This window comes from Scylla paramamosain, unplaced genomic scaffold, assembly GCF_035594125.1.
Source record: "Scylla paramamosain isolate STU-SP2022 unplaced genomic scaffold, ASM3559412v1 Contig137, whole genome shotgun sequence".
Classification (NCBI taxonomy): domain Eukaryota; kingdom Metazoa; phylum Arthropoda; class Malacostraca; order Decapoda; family Portunidae; genus Scylla; species Scylla paramamosain.
In genome coordinates, this window is record NW_026973802.1 from 120,001 (window position 1) to 132,500 (window position 12,500).

At 41.7% G+C, this 12,500-nt stretch overlaps 1 long non-coding RNA gene across 1 annotated transcript in view; it reads left to right on the plus strand.

Moving 5' to 3' along the window:
- LOC135099499 (uncharacterized) overlaps positions 1 to 7,914 on the plus strand; it is a 58,565-nt gene extending 50,651 nt beyond the window's left edge. Inside the window, exon 2 of the long non-coding RNA XR_010268044.1 lies at positions 7,733 to 7,914. This is a non-coding gene — a long non-coding RNA (uncharacterized LOC135099499). The remainder of the gene's footprint in view (positions 1 to 7,732) is intronic.
- Positions 7,915 to 12,500: the final 4,586 nt, after the last annotated feature.

Genomic DNA, 12,500 nt, shown 5'->3' on the forward strand with positions numbered 1-12,500 from the left:
CAGTAATACTATTGAATCATTCAAAAATAAAATAGACAAATATTTAAAAGAAAATCCTTCTTGTCCGAATAATTACTCACAAATAAACTCTTATTCTACAGAACCAGTTTTAATATAACTTATAACTTGCTTCAACTTTGAGATATGCGTATAGAGCTCACCGTAGGGTGAATAGTAGAACTTCCTTTCATCCTTTCCTATGAAAATTTCCATATCAGTTTTTCCATACTGCATGGTTCTTTTCCCAGCTATTTCCATGCCAGCGCAAGCTGGAGGGAGTGGTGGGTGGGGAGGAGCCTTCTGCTATGCTGTCCTGTCTCTCTTCACTGTAGCTAGTTAGAAGTAGTTACCAAACAGCCTTGCAAGGACCAAAAGGTCTGTTGCTGTTTGGCTTTCCTTTGTATTCCTTTGTATTCCTCACGCCTGACACCCGAAAGAAGTGGGATCCCAAGCCTTCCCTGGATCTCTGTAGGATATACTTGTGGAAATGTTTGAAGTATCAGGATGTTTGGGTGTTACAGTGCATCCCTTTGACACTATCTTGGCCACACACTGGCTGGCTGTGATGCACTATATGTTGGGGGAAGGGAGGGAAGGGGGAGGGCTAGAGGGGAGGCAGGGGTGGGTAGGGTAGGTAAGGATACGACATACATATATACTCCTAAATAACAGTCATACATGCATCCATTCATTTATTCATTTATCCTTTCATCTATACATCCATTCATCTCTCCATACATACATACGTATAAACATACATACATACATACATACATACATACATACATACATACAATCATTCATAATAGGTAACTTCTGTGCAGGGAAGATCAAAATAGGTAAATCCAAATGAGTGCAAATTGAATGTGGCTAGGGCAGGTTGCCTGATATCCTCTTAGTGCATACATAAATACGCAATGTACTTAATATATACACATGTTTGCATATTTTATTCCCTTCCTCCTCCTCCTCCTCCTCCTCCTCCTCCTCCGTTGTTGTTTTTATTTTGTTCTTTCCTTCTACTGTCCTTTTCAGTTTCGTTAGTTCTTTCTCTGGCGGTTATTTCCTTCTCTTCTTTAAAAGTTACTGCTTTTCTGCATTCATTTCTCTCTCTCTCTCTCTCTCTCTCTCTCTCTCTCTCTCTCTCTCTCTCTCTCTCTCTCTCTCTCTCTCTCTCTCTCTCTCTCTCTCTCTCTCTCTCTCTCTCTCTCTCTCTCTCTCTCTCTCTCTCTCACACACACACACACACACTCACACACTCACACACACACACACACACACACACCTTGCAGATGCATCACTTTTATAATCTCGTCAAAGACTTTCAGCTTTCCTATGACTAGAAGTGTTGATGTTTTCAGGAAGCGATTGTGGTTGTGACGAGGGTTGGGAAATGAATAACACTTTCTGAACAATACTAGAGACAGTGTGAAGGAGAGAGAGAGAGAGAGAGAGAGAGAGAGAGAGAGAGAGAGAGAGAGAGAGAGAGAGAGAGAGAGAGAGAGAGAGAGAGAAACAACGGAAAAAAAAACAAACAAACGTAGATTAACGATTAAATAGATGTACGCTATATGCACACGGACAGACAGACAGTCTGACAGACAGACAGACAGTGATAAAGTGATGACAAACGTTAACTAATTGATATAAACCTTTCCCTTATTCCCTCCTCTTATTCCTATCACCTTTGCCGTCTTCCTTCTCCTCTTATTCCTAGCACTTTTGTTCCTCCTTCCTTTCATTCCCTTCTCATTTCCATCCCAGTTACCTCCACCAAAATAGATAGAAAGAACCGAATTACACATGTTCCCTTAACTTGTGTGGCAGTGTGTTAGTGTAAGAGGAAGCAAGCTCTCCCCACCCCTCTGGACTAAACGAACTGGTAGCGCTACAAGAGAGAAATCAAACCATTCTCTATTCCCCATCAGAATTGCCCTGAACAAACTGTGTTAAAAGCAATGACTATATAACAGCTTCCGCATAGTCAATGATTAAAAGAGAGAGAGAGAGAGAGAGAGAGAGAGAGAGAGAGAGAGAGAGAGAGAGAGAGAGAGAGAGAGAGAGAGAGAGAGAGAGAGAGAACCACTGCTCCCAACCAGACCTGCCCTAATCAAACTAGTAGTGTAGCAAGAGAGAAAGCAACTGGACACCATTCCTCACCACATTTGCACTAAACAAACTGAAATGCATGCGTTAATAATTCACTCTGTTCACGGCGAAGGTTCACGCGCTGCTTAATATTCGTGTCAGGTGTTCTGGAGGCCGCTGGCGAGCCTCTCCATCCTTCATAAATAAGCCGATGCAAAAGCAGTATATTGGACGCAGCCGGTGCAGCGTGGCAGGACAAAACATACTGGCGGTCTTTGCATCTCAGCCCAACTTCCCTTGCTCCCCTCGTCCCGCCGTGCCAGATGCCTTGTGGTGCTTTGGGGTTGGGGATTTTATTGTGTGTGTGTGTGTGTGTGTGTGTGTGTGTGTGTGTGTGTGTGTGTGTGTGTGTGTGTGTGTGTGTTGTTTATTCATCATCTAGTTATTGTTTAGTGTTTTATTGTGTGTGTGTGTGTGTGTGTGTGTGTGTGTTGTTTATTCATCATCTAGTTATTGTTTAGTGTTTTATTGTGTGTGTGTGTGTGTGTGTGTGTGTGTGTGTGTGTGTGTGTGTGTGTGTGTGTGTTGTTTATTCATTATCTAGTTATTGTTTAGTGTTTTATTGTGTGTGTGTGTGTGTGTGTGTGTGTGTGTGTGTGTGTGTGTGTGTGTGTGTGTGTGTGTGTGTGTGTGTGTGTGTGTGTGTGTGTGTGTGTGTGTGTGGTTTATTCATCATCTAGTTATTGTTTAGTGTTTTATTGTGTGTGTGTGTGTGTGTGTGTGTGTGTGTGTGTGTGTGTGTGTGTGTGTTTATCTTCTAGCTATTGTTTGTTTTATGATCTGTTTGTTTTACCTGGATTTATTTGAGCTGTGTTACAGTATTTATTGCAGTGTGTTATATTTAAGCATTGATATGTTTATTTACACTGTTATTATTCATTCATTTCTTCGCCCTTGGTTGTCTCATTTTGTCACAAAGAAAAAAAAATCAAACGTGATCATTGTTGTTCTTATTAAGGAATTCCCTGTTTTATTTCATCCACCTTTTTTTCTGTCTAGTTATTTTTTACCATTTTATTTATCACGGAATTAACTTTCGTGTGTGTGTGTGTGTGTGTGTGTGTGTGTGTGTGTGTGTGTGTGTGTGTGTGTGTGTGTGTGAAAGAAACCAGTATAGAGCAAAAAAATAAATAAATAAATAAATAAAAAATAAATAAATAAATATATCGGTGAATCACCGTCAAATAGCTAATAGTAAGTAATAGTTTCATAATTTAATCACCATTATGTACGTAGTTAGTAGTTTCATCACTAGATAACCACCAAATAGCAATAGTTTCTTTCTTAAATCATCACTAGAGAAGTAATAGTCTCGTCATTCACTCACCACTAAATAATCAAATAATAGTTTCATCATTAAATCACCACAAAGCAACACCACGACGTTCACTTCTCAAGGAACAAGACCAACAAAGACGGACATGAAATCAATCTGTAGAACACCACCCCTCCTCTTCTAAACCTCATCTTCTTTTCCTCACTGAAACTCAGGTGTCTGAGGCAACTGACTGTAGCCCCTTTTCTGTTCCCTCCTACTTTCTCTATCCTCATTTTCGATCCAAAGCTGGATGCTGCGTTTATGTGCTCAATGACTTACCCTGCTCTCGTGCCCACGCTCTTGAATTTTCCGAATTTTCCACCATCTGGCTACGACTACAGAGTCACTCTCAAACTAAATTTATCTGTGCTGTATACATCTCACCTAACTCCTCTGACTATAAGAAATTCTTTGACTACTTAACTTCCAAAGTGGAGCACATTCTGACTCTCTTCCCTTTTGCAGAGATCTCCATTCTTGGAGACTTCAGTGTTCACCACCAGCTTTGGCTTTCCTCTCCCTTCACTGACCATCCTGGTGAACTAACCTTCAATTTTGCTATCCTCCACGACCTAGAGCAATTGGTGCAACACCCTACTTGTATTCCTGACCGTCTTGGAGATACGCCCAGCATTCTTGACCTTTTCCTGACCTCTAATCCTTCTGCTTATGCTGTCACCCTCTCTCTCCCTTGGGCTCCTCCGATCACAATCTCATATCTGTATCTTGTCCTATCACTCCAATCCCTCCTCAGGATCCCCCTAAGCGAAGGTGCCTCAGGCGTTTTGTCTCTGCTAGTTGGGGGAACCGGAAGAGGTATTTTACTGATTTTCCTTTTTTTTTTTTTTTGTATGTAGGAAGGACACTGGCCAAGGGCAACAAAAATCTAATTAAAAAAAATGCCCACTGAAATGCCAGTCCCATAAAAGGATGAAAGCAGTGGTCAAAAATTGATGAATAAGTGTCTTGAAACCTCACTCTTCAAGGAATTCAAATCATAGGAAGGTGAAAATGCAGAAGCAGGCAGGGAGTTCCAGAGTTTACCAGAGAAAGGGATGAGTGATTGAGAATACTGGTTAACTCTTGCGTTAGAGAGGTGGACAGAATAGGGGTGAGAGAAAGAAGAAAGTCTTGTGCAGCGAGGCCGCGGGAGGAGGGGAGGCATGCAGTTAGCAAGATCAGAAGGGCAGTTAGCATGAAAATAGCGGTAGAAGACAGCTAGATATGCAACATTGCGGCGGTGAGAGAGAGGCTCAAGACAGTCAGTTAGAGGAGAGGAGTTGATGAGACGAAAAGCTTTTGGAATGACTACTGCTTTCGTGTAAGAGACCCGTCTTTGTGTGCTGAGCGCATAACAGAGGTGATAGTGTCTGGCATGGAGGCGTACATTCCTCGCTCTTTTTCTCGACCTAAACCTTCTAAACCTTGGTTTAACAGCTTGTTCTCGTGCTATACATGATAGAGAGGTGGCCCACAAAAGGTACTTAAGCCTTCCATCACCAGAATCTCATGCACTTTATATTTCTGCCCGGAACCATGCCAAGTTTGTTCTCCAACTAGCCAAAAACTCCTTCATTAACAGAAAGTGTCAAAACCTTTCAAGATCTAACTCCCCTCGTGATTTCTGGCATCTAGCCAAAAATATCTCTAATAACTTTGTTTCTTCTTCTTTCCCTCCTCTATTTCAACCAGATGGCACCATTGCTATCACATCTATCTCTAAAGCTGAACTCTTCGCTCAAACCTTTGTTATAAACTCTACCTTGCACGATTCTGGTCTTGTTCCTCCATCTCCTCCACCTTCTGATTACTTCATACTACCTATTAAAATTCTTCGCAACGATGTTTTCCATGCCCTCCTTGGCCTAAACCCTCAGAAGGCTTATGGACCTGATGGGGTCCCTCCTATTGTTCTCCGAAACTGTGCCTCCGTGCTTGCACCTTGCCTAGTCAAACTCTTTCAGCTCTGTCTGTCAACATCTACCTTTCCTTCTTGCTGGGAGTTTGCCTACATTCAGCCTGTTCCTAAAAAGGGTGACCGTTCTAATCCCTCAAACTACCGTTCTATTGCTTTAATTTCCTGCCTATCTAAAGTTTTTGAATCTATCCTCAACAGGAAGATTCTTAAACATCTATCACTTCACAACCTTCTATCTGATCGCCAGTATGGGCTCCGTCAAGGCCGCTCTACTGGTGATCTTCTGGCTTTCCTTACTGAGTCTTGGTCATCCTCTTTTAGAGATTTTGGTGAAACTACCTTGGACGATTCTGGGCTTGTTCCTCCATCTCCTCCATCTTCTGATTACTTCATACTACCTATTAAAATTCTTCGCAACGATGTTTTCCATGCCCTCGCTGGCCTAAACCCTCAGAAGGCTTATGGACCTGATGGGGTCCCTCCTATTATTCTCCGAAACTGTGCCTCCGTGCTTGCACCTTGCCTAGTCAAACTCTTTCAGCTCTGTCTGCCAACATCTACCTTTCCTTCTTGCTGGGAGTTTGCCTACATTCAGCCTGTTCCTAAAAACGGTGACCGTTCTAATCCCACAAACTACCGTTCTATTGCTTTAATTTCCTGCCTATCTAAAGTTTTTGAATCTATCCTCAACAGGAAGATTCTTAAACATCTATCACTTCACAACCTTCTATCTGATCGCCAGTATGGGATCCGTCAAGGCCGCTCTACTGGTGATCTTCTGGCTTTCCTTACTGAGTCTTGGTCATCCTCTTTTAGAGATTTTGGTGAAACTTTTCCCGTTGCCTTGGACATATCAAAAGCTTTTGATAGAGTCTGGCACAAAGCTTTGATTTCCAAACTACCCTCCTACGACTTCTATCCTTCTCTCTGTAACTTCATCTCAAGTTTCCTTTCTGACCGTTCTATTGCTGCTGTGGTAGACGGTCACTATTCTTCTCCTAAATCTATTAACAGTGGTGTTCCTCAGGGTTCTGTCCATCATTCACTCTCTTTTTATTATTCATCAATGACCTTCTAAACCAAACTTCTTGTCCTATCCACTCCTACGCTGATGATACCACCCTGCACTTTTCCACGTCTTTTCATAGACGTCCAACCCTTCAAGAAGTAAACATTTCATGCAGGGAAGCCACAGAACGCTTGATTTCTGATCTCTCTAAAATTTCTGATCTCTCTTAAATTTCTGATTGAGGCAGAGGAAACTTGGTATTGTTCAGTGCCTCAAAAAATTGAGTTCCTCCAACTATCTATTCCACACAACCTTCCAGACAACTATCCCCTCTTCTTAATGACACTCAACTGTCCCCCTCTTCTACACTGAACATCCTCGGTCTATCCTTTACATATAATCTAAACTGGAAACTTCATATCTCATTCATAGCTAAAATAGCTTCTATGAAGTTAGGCATTCTGAGACGTCTCCGCCAGCTTTTCTCACCCCTCCCTGCTGCTAACTTTGTACAAGGGCCTTATCCGTCCATGTATGGATTATGCTTTCCATGTCTAAGGGGGGGGGGGGGTTCTACTCATACCGCTCTTCTAGACCGTGTGGAATCAAAAGCTTTTCGTCTCATCAACTCCTCTCTTTTAACTGATTGTCTTCGGCCTCTCTCTCATCGCCGCAATGTTGCATCCTTAGCTGTCTTCTACCGCTATTTTCATGCTAACTGCTCTTCTGATCTTGCTAACTGCATGCCTCCCCTCCTCCCGCGGCCTCGCTGCACAAGACTTTCTTCTTTCTCTCACCCCTATTCTGTCCACCTCTCTAATGCAAGAGTTAACCAGTATTCTCAATCATTCATCCCTTTTTTTCTGGTAAACTCTGGAACTCGCTGCCTGCTTCTGTATTTCCACCTTCCTATGACTTGAATTCCTTTAAGAGGGAGATTTCAAGACACTTATCCTTCAATTTATGACTACCACTTTGGACCCTTTTCTGGGACTGACATGTCATTGGGCTTTTTTTTTTTTATTGGATTTTTGTTGCCCTTGGCCAGTGTCCCTCATACATAAAAAAAAAAAAAAAAAAACTGGAAAGGTAAACTGGAATTGTGTTTAAAATCAGCCACGAGTGGTAGTCATGCAGATTACGGAGAAGATTATCTCTCTCTCTCTCTCTCTCTCTCTCTCTCTCTCTCTCTCTCTCTCTCTCTCTCTCTCTCTCTCTCTCTCTCTCTCTCTCTCTCTCTCTCTCTCTCTCTCTCTCTCATCAATATTACACCCGCACGTTAGCTTGTCAGTACCTTCCTCTGCCACACGAGCAGTAATGGACTCGCATTTCTACACAGGAAATATCGTCACCAGCTTACGTTCGCGGCCACAAGTGATCCGCCACTCACACTGATGCCCACTGCGCTCCACCCCGACCCCGCGACTCGCCTCAGGCTCATATCCAGAAACGCTTTGCTCTCTCATCGCGACTGTTTTTAAGAGGTCACAAAGATTTGTAGCTGAAAATTGAAGAGATATTTATTCATGTTCTCAAGAGTGATTTTTCTGATATTATGTAAAAATATTAGTCTGTCACTAGAACCGTAATAAAAAAAAAAATAAATAAATAAAACATCCTTAAAAACCTGTTATTTAACCACGACTATTTTTCAAAAGCCACATATATATTTAGCAGGTGCTCTAGAGCGTCTCTCTTGTTAGAAATATAAAAATGTTTGTTAATAAGCCGCTAAAACCGAAAACACGCTTAAAAAATAGTGGCACTTTAACAAGAGACTTTTGAAAGTCCTCGAGGTGCGGACAGAAGTGTTTGTGAATATGATTCTCTGTGTGATCTGATCGCACCTTCCCTCTTTGGTAGTGTTTTTGTTGTTTAATGCTTTATTAGACTTTTCCACCGCTTAGCTGCTGACTCATTTCTCTTGTCTGATTTTCTGTACTCTGTGTTTCTGGCTTGGTTTGAGAAGTGCGCCGAGTTAACTTTGTTTTCCTTCCAAAACCCTTATTTATCTATAAGGTATTGGGTTGCCTGTGTCTTTATGATTTGGGATGCGTGGCTTTATGACTGAATGAAGTCATAAAGAAGGCAGATGAGAACAAGGTGGAAGAATCCAAATGACGAATGGTGACAGATATGAAGCAAGATTAAGTAAAGACATCTGAAGAAATTAAGGGTGATCAAAATGAAGAAAACAAAGTATTCGTAGAACGAGAAAAGTCAGTTTAATTAGATCAGTCAGTCACTCAGTCATTTAGTCATTAACTCACTTATTAAGATACTCATTCAGTCAGTATCAAAGGCATCAGTGAACATCTAAGTTATGTGAGTCTTATATTCATAATGAAGGCAAGTTTGATAACCTGATAAAAAAAAAAGCCACCTGTTATTTAATTAGCAACGCGAGGCTGACTAATGATGTTACCAAGGTGACGCATTGCCGCCTAACTTGGTCCATCTGCCTGTCCATCTGATCCCACCACTCTAATGGCTCTTAGTACCGAGTTAACCCCGACCTTTGTGTGTGCCAGTTCGTGGTTTACTTGTGTGTGTTCTTGTTTTTCTTTGAGTGGCTACGAAAAATTACGCAGTTTTTATTTTTTATAAAGTGACGCCAGATGTTTTGTTCTAATCAAGTTAAGAAAAGTGAGGTAATTTTATTTTATGGAGTGACGTTACCCATTCATGAGTGTTCTTTTTCCTTTCATTTGTCTGTGAGCAACTACAAAAAAAAAATTAGATTTTTATTCTTTAATAAGTGATATGTTCTTGTTAGTGGCTGTTACAAAACTGCTCAAGCATTTTCCATGGAATGGCGGTTTTTATTTTTGCCCTTTTGTTCCTTTGGTTTTTCAGTGACTGCCCACGAAAACCTATGGTATTTATGATGAAGTTAACTCTCTGGCTCATCTTTCAGTGTCAACGGAAAACTACTGACATTTTTTTTTTTTTTATATGGTGACTGTGTACTGTTATTCCTATGCCCCCTTATTCCTCTCGCTTGTCAAGTAGGCGGCTGAGACAAAGGTACCGGCCGTGAGCTGGCGGGTCGCTCACCGGGACTCCTCTGGCTTCCACCAACATGAGACGAGCGAGCGATCAGAGAGGCACTTGAAGACATATTGGTGCACTCTTAAGTCCAACGGGAAGCCTTGCCCTCATTATTCCTATCCTGTGTCTGGCGTTCTGGATGGCTAGGCATGAGTGGTGTTTGGACTTGGTGAGTGAAGGGGGGGGGTGAGGGTGACGGTGACGAGTGGGTGTGAGGTGGTGATGTGTTAGGTGGTATTGGGTGGATGGAGGGGATGGTTGATAGGGGTGAAATGTAGATGAGAATGGGAATGGGTGAGGGAGACTAGTGGGTGCTGTGACGGGATGGGTAGTGATGGGTGAATGGGGGTGATGGGAATGAGGGTTTAGAAGGGTGGTGGAGGAAGAGATCCTTCTATAGGAGAGAAGGCTCTCTTGAACATTGGCGCGAAATTCAAATTAATGATACTTCCGTGAAACCTCCAAGTTGTGATGGAAATACCGTGTGTGTGTGTGTGTGTGTGTGTGTGTGTGTGTGTGTGTGTGTGTGTGTGTGTGTGTGTGTGTGTGTGTGTGTGTGTGTGTGTGTGCGTGCATTCACTTTTTCAAATCAACGTGATGTATGCAATATCACAGTTATAATTTCCTGTCGCTGGAATTGAACTTTTATTATGAAATAATGACGACACCAGTCTTCCATCACGAGTTTGCCTCGCAGTCTGGCACAACATTCTCTGTTTTAAGTGACACAAATGAAGAGAAAGACTAAGAATATCATGTGTGTCTTTTTGTAACTACCAATTATCATTCTTGTGTTCTTAGAATGTTGGGATTGGGACACACACACACACACACACACACACACACACACACACACACACACACACACACACACACACACACACACACACACATACGTGTCTTATACAGATAATTTTTAGCAGGCACAACAACTGGAAGATATTAACGTTTTCAAGGATGTTTTCATGATTCTAGTGATAGTTTTGAAAAGAATTCTAAGCCATTAGTGGGGAAAAATCCTGAAAATCGGACTGATCATTTCTCTGGCCTTTAAAATTAATCCTTTAAGATATGACGTTTCAGAATGAATGACAGAAAATGAGACTTAACACATACTTAACAACGATGCTTTAGATGTGATAAGTGCGTGTGTTATTTGTAGATTCATAAGTGTTATCATATGAATTAATACTCAAAAAGAACAACAATTAATGAACGAGTCCAGGAATCAGGTGGTTGGTGATCGAGTTAAAAGGGGATTTTAAAATATTAGACAGATTTATAGATGGGAATAATAGGTGGAAATAAGTAGGCATGTTTTATACAGGGACTGCCACGTGTAGGTCCGATGGCTTCATGCAGATTCCGTTTTCTTATCCTTTATATTCTTAGGCTTTAATACACCACAGATATTCCATACAAGGATTACCACGTGTAGCTCTAATGGTTCCTTGCAGCTTCCCTCAATCTCTTACACTATTTTGACCTCATGCTTTACTTTCATACACAATACTAATAACATTCATACAAATCACTGACAGTATTCATACCGCTGGTCATGCAAATGTTGTGCATGATAGATAGCGTGTTTGCGAGGCGTTTACCACGGGAGTTGTTCAGGGAAGGGATGGGCGCTCTGTCTCCATCCATCAAGAAGAGGAGTCGATATGACTTACTGGAATGTGCTGCATGCAAATAAATAGGAAGAAAGCTCGCATTCCCAAACTTTTCCCGCGTCTTATCCCGGCAACTTTTACTCGGCTTTAATGGAAGTTGCTGGTGTTTTCAAGGGTGATTTGGTGATGCTAATGACAGTTTAACAAGGATTCAAGGATTGTACGGCATAAATGGGAGAAGCAGCCGTGCGAACCCGACGTGTTTTCTTTGTGTGGGTTTTGAAATCGGTCCTTAAGAGACAACAAAGCGTTCCAAAATTCGAGCAATTATACTCTTTTGCATTACTTGTGACTTTGTACAGACTGCACCTGCTTAACAGGCTTCGAATGTAAGGGCGCACACACACACACACACACACACACACACACACACACACACACACACACACACACACACACACACACACATATCTCATCTCATCTACTTAACCTTGCTCTTATTCCCATCTCAGTTGAAAGGGAAGAGATATAGTTTGCAAGGCGACAAGAGCAAATTGTTTGTGCCCCTAAGCTACTGTGCAATATTCCTGGGACGGTTATCTGCTGCTTGTCAATGGGTGACGAGTGAGAGGCAGCAAGAGTACATATATTCCCTTCTGTCTCATTAATATCACGTATTTAGAGCAGAGAGAGAGAGAGAGAGAGAGAGAGAGAGAGAGAGAGAGAGAGAGAGAGAGAGAGAGAGAGAGGGTAGATGTGTATTTGTCCTGCATTGGAATTTCAGGGACTAATGATGATAAGGATAATGATAATTGTCTTATTCACATTACTCGTCCTCCTCTCTAATATTTAGAGTGCCAGCAGCGAGCGGAGAGGAAAGAGAAGTTTTAGAAGTGTATTTTGTCCTGCTATGGAGTTTCAAAGGCTAATGGTGGTGATAAGGTAAAGGGGAAGAGGACAAGGGTAAAATAGTGATGGTGAAAATGACTACATGGCTCTTTATTTGCACGAACGGTGACAGATAACTCAGAATGATAAGTACCAAACAAAATTTCTGCAGCAGGATCGTGACTGGTTCACTGTGAAATCAAATACTGTCTCCGTACCAAGGCTTAAAGATCATTGGTGTTTTATTGAATATTTTGCAATTATCAGGACGAAGGGGTAATAATGGTTTCTTTGTTCTGTTTTAGGGAGGGAAGTTGAGTACAGACAGGAACACCACAAGAGAAGAGCGAGTGCTATTCAAGACTCGTGGAAAATTATACATATTACTGAAAAAAAAGAAGAATTAACCGGGTCTTTTAATAATAGTAACAATATTAGTAATAGTACCAAAGTTAGGAAAAAGTAAAGTGAGACAAAAACAACTTGGGCTAGCACGCAGCGTCTTGCAGCTTAAAGTTTCTGGGGCGTGAGTACAAACCACGGCAGACCACA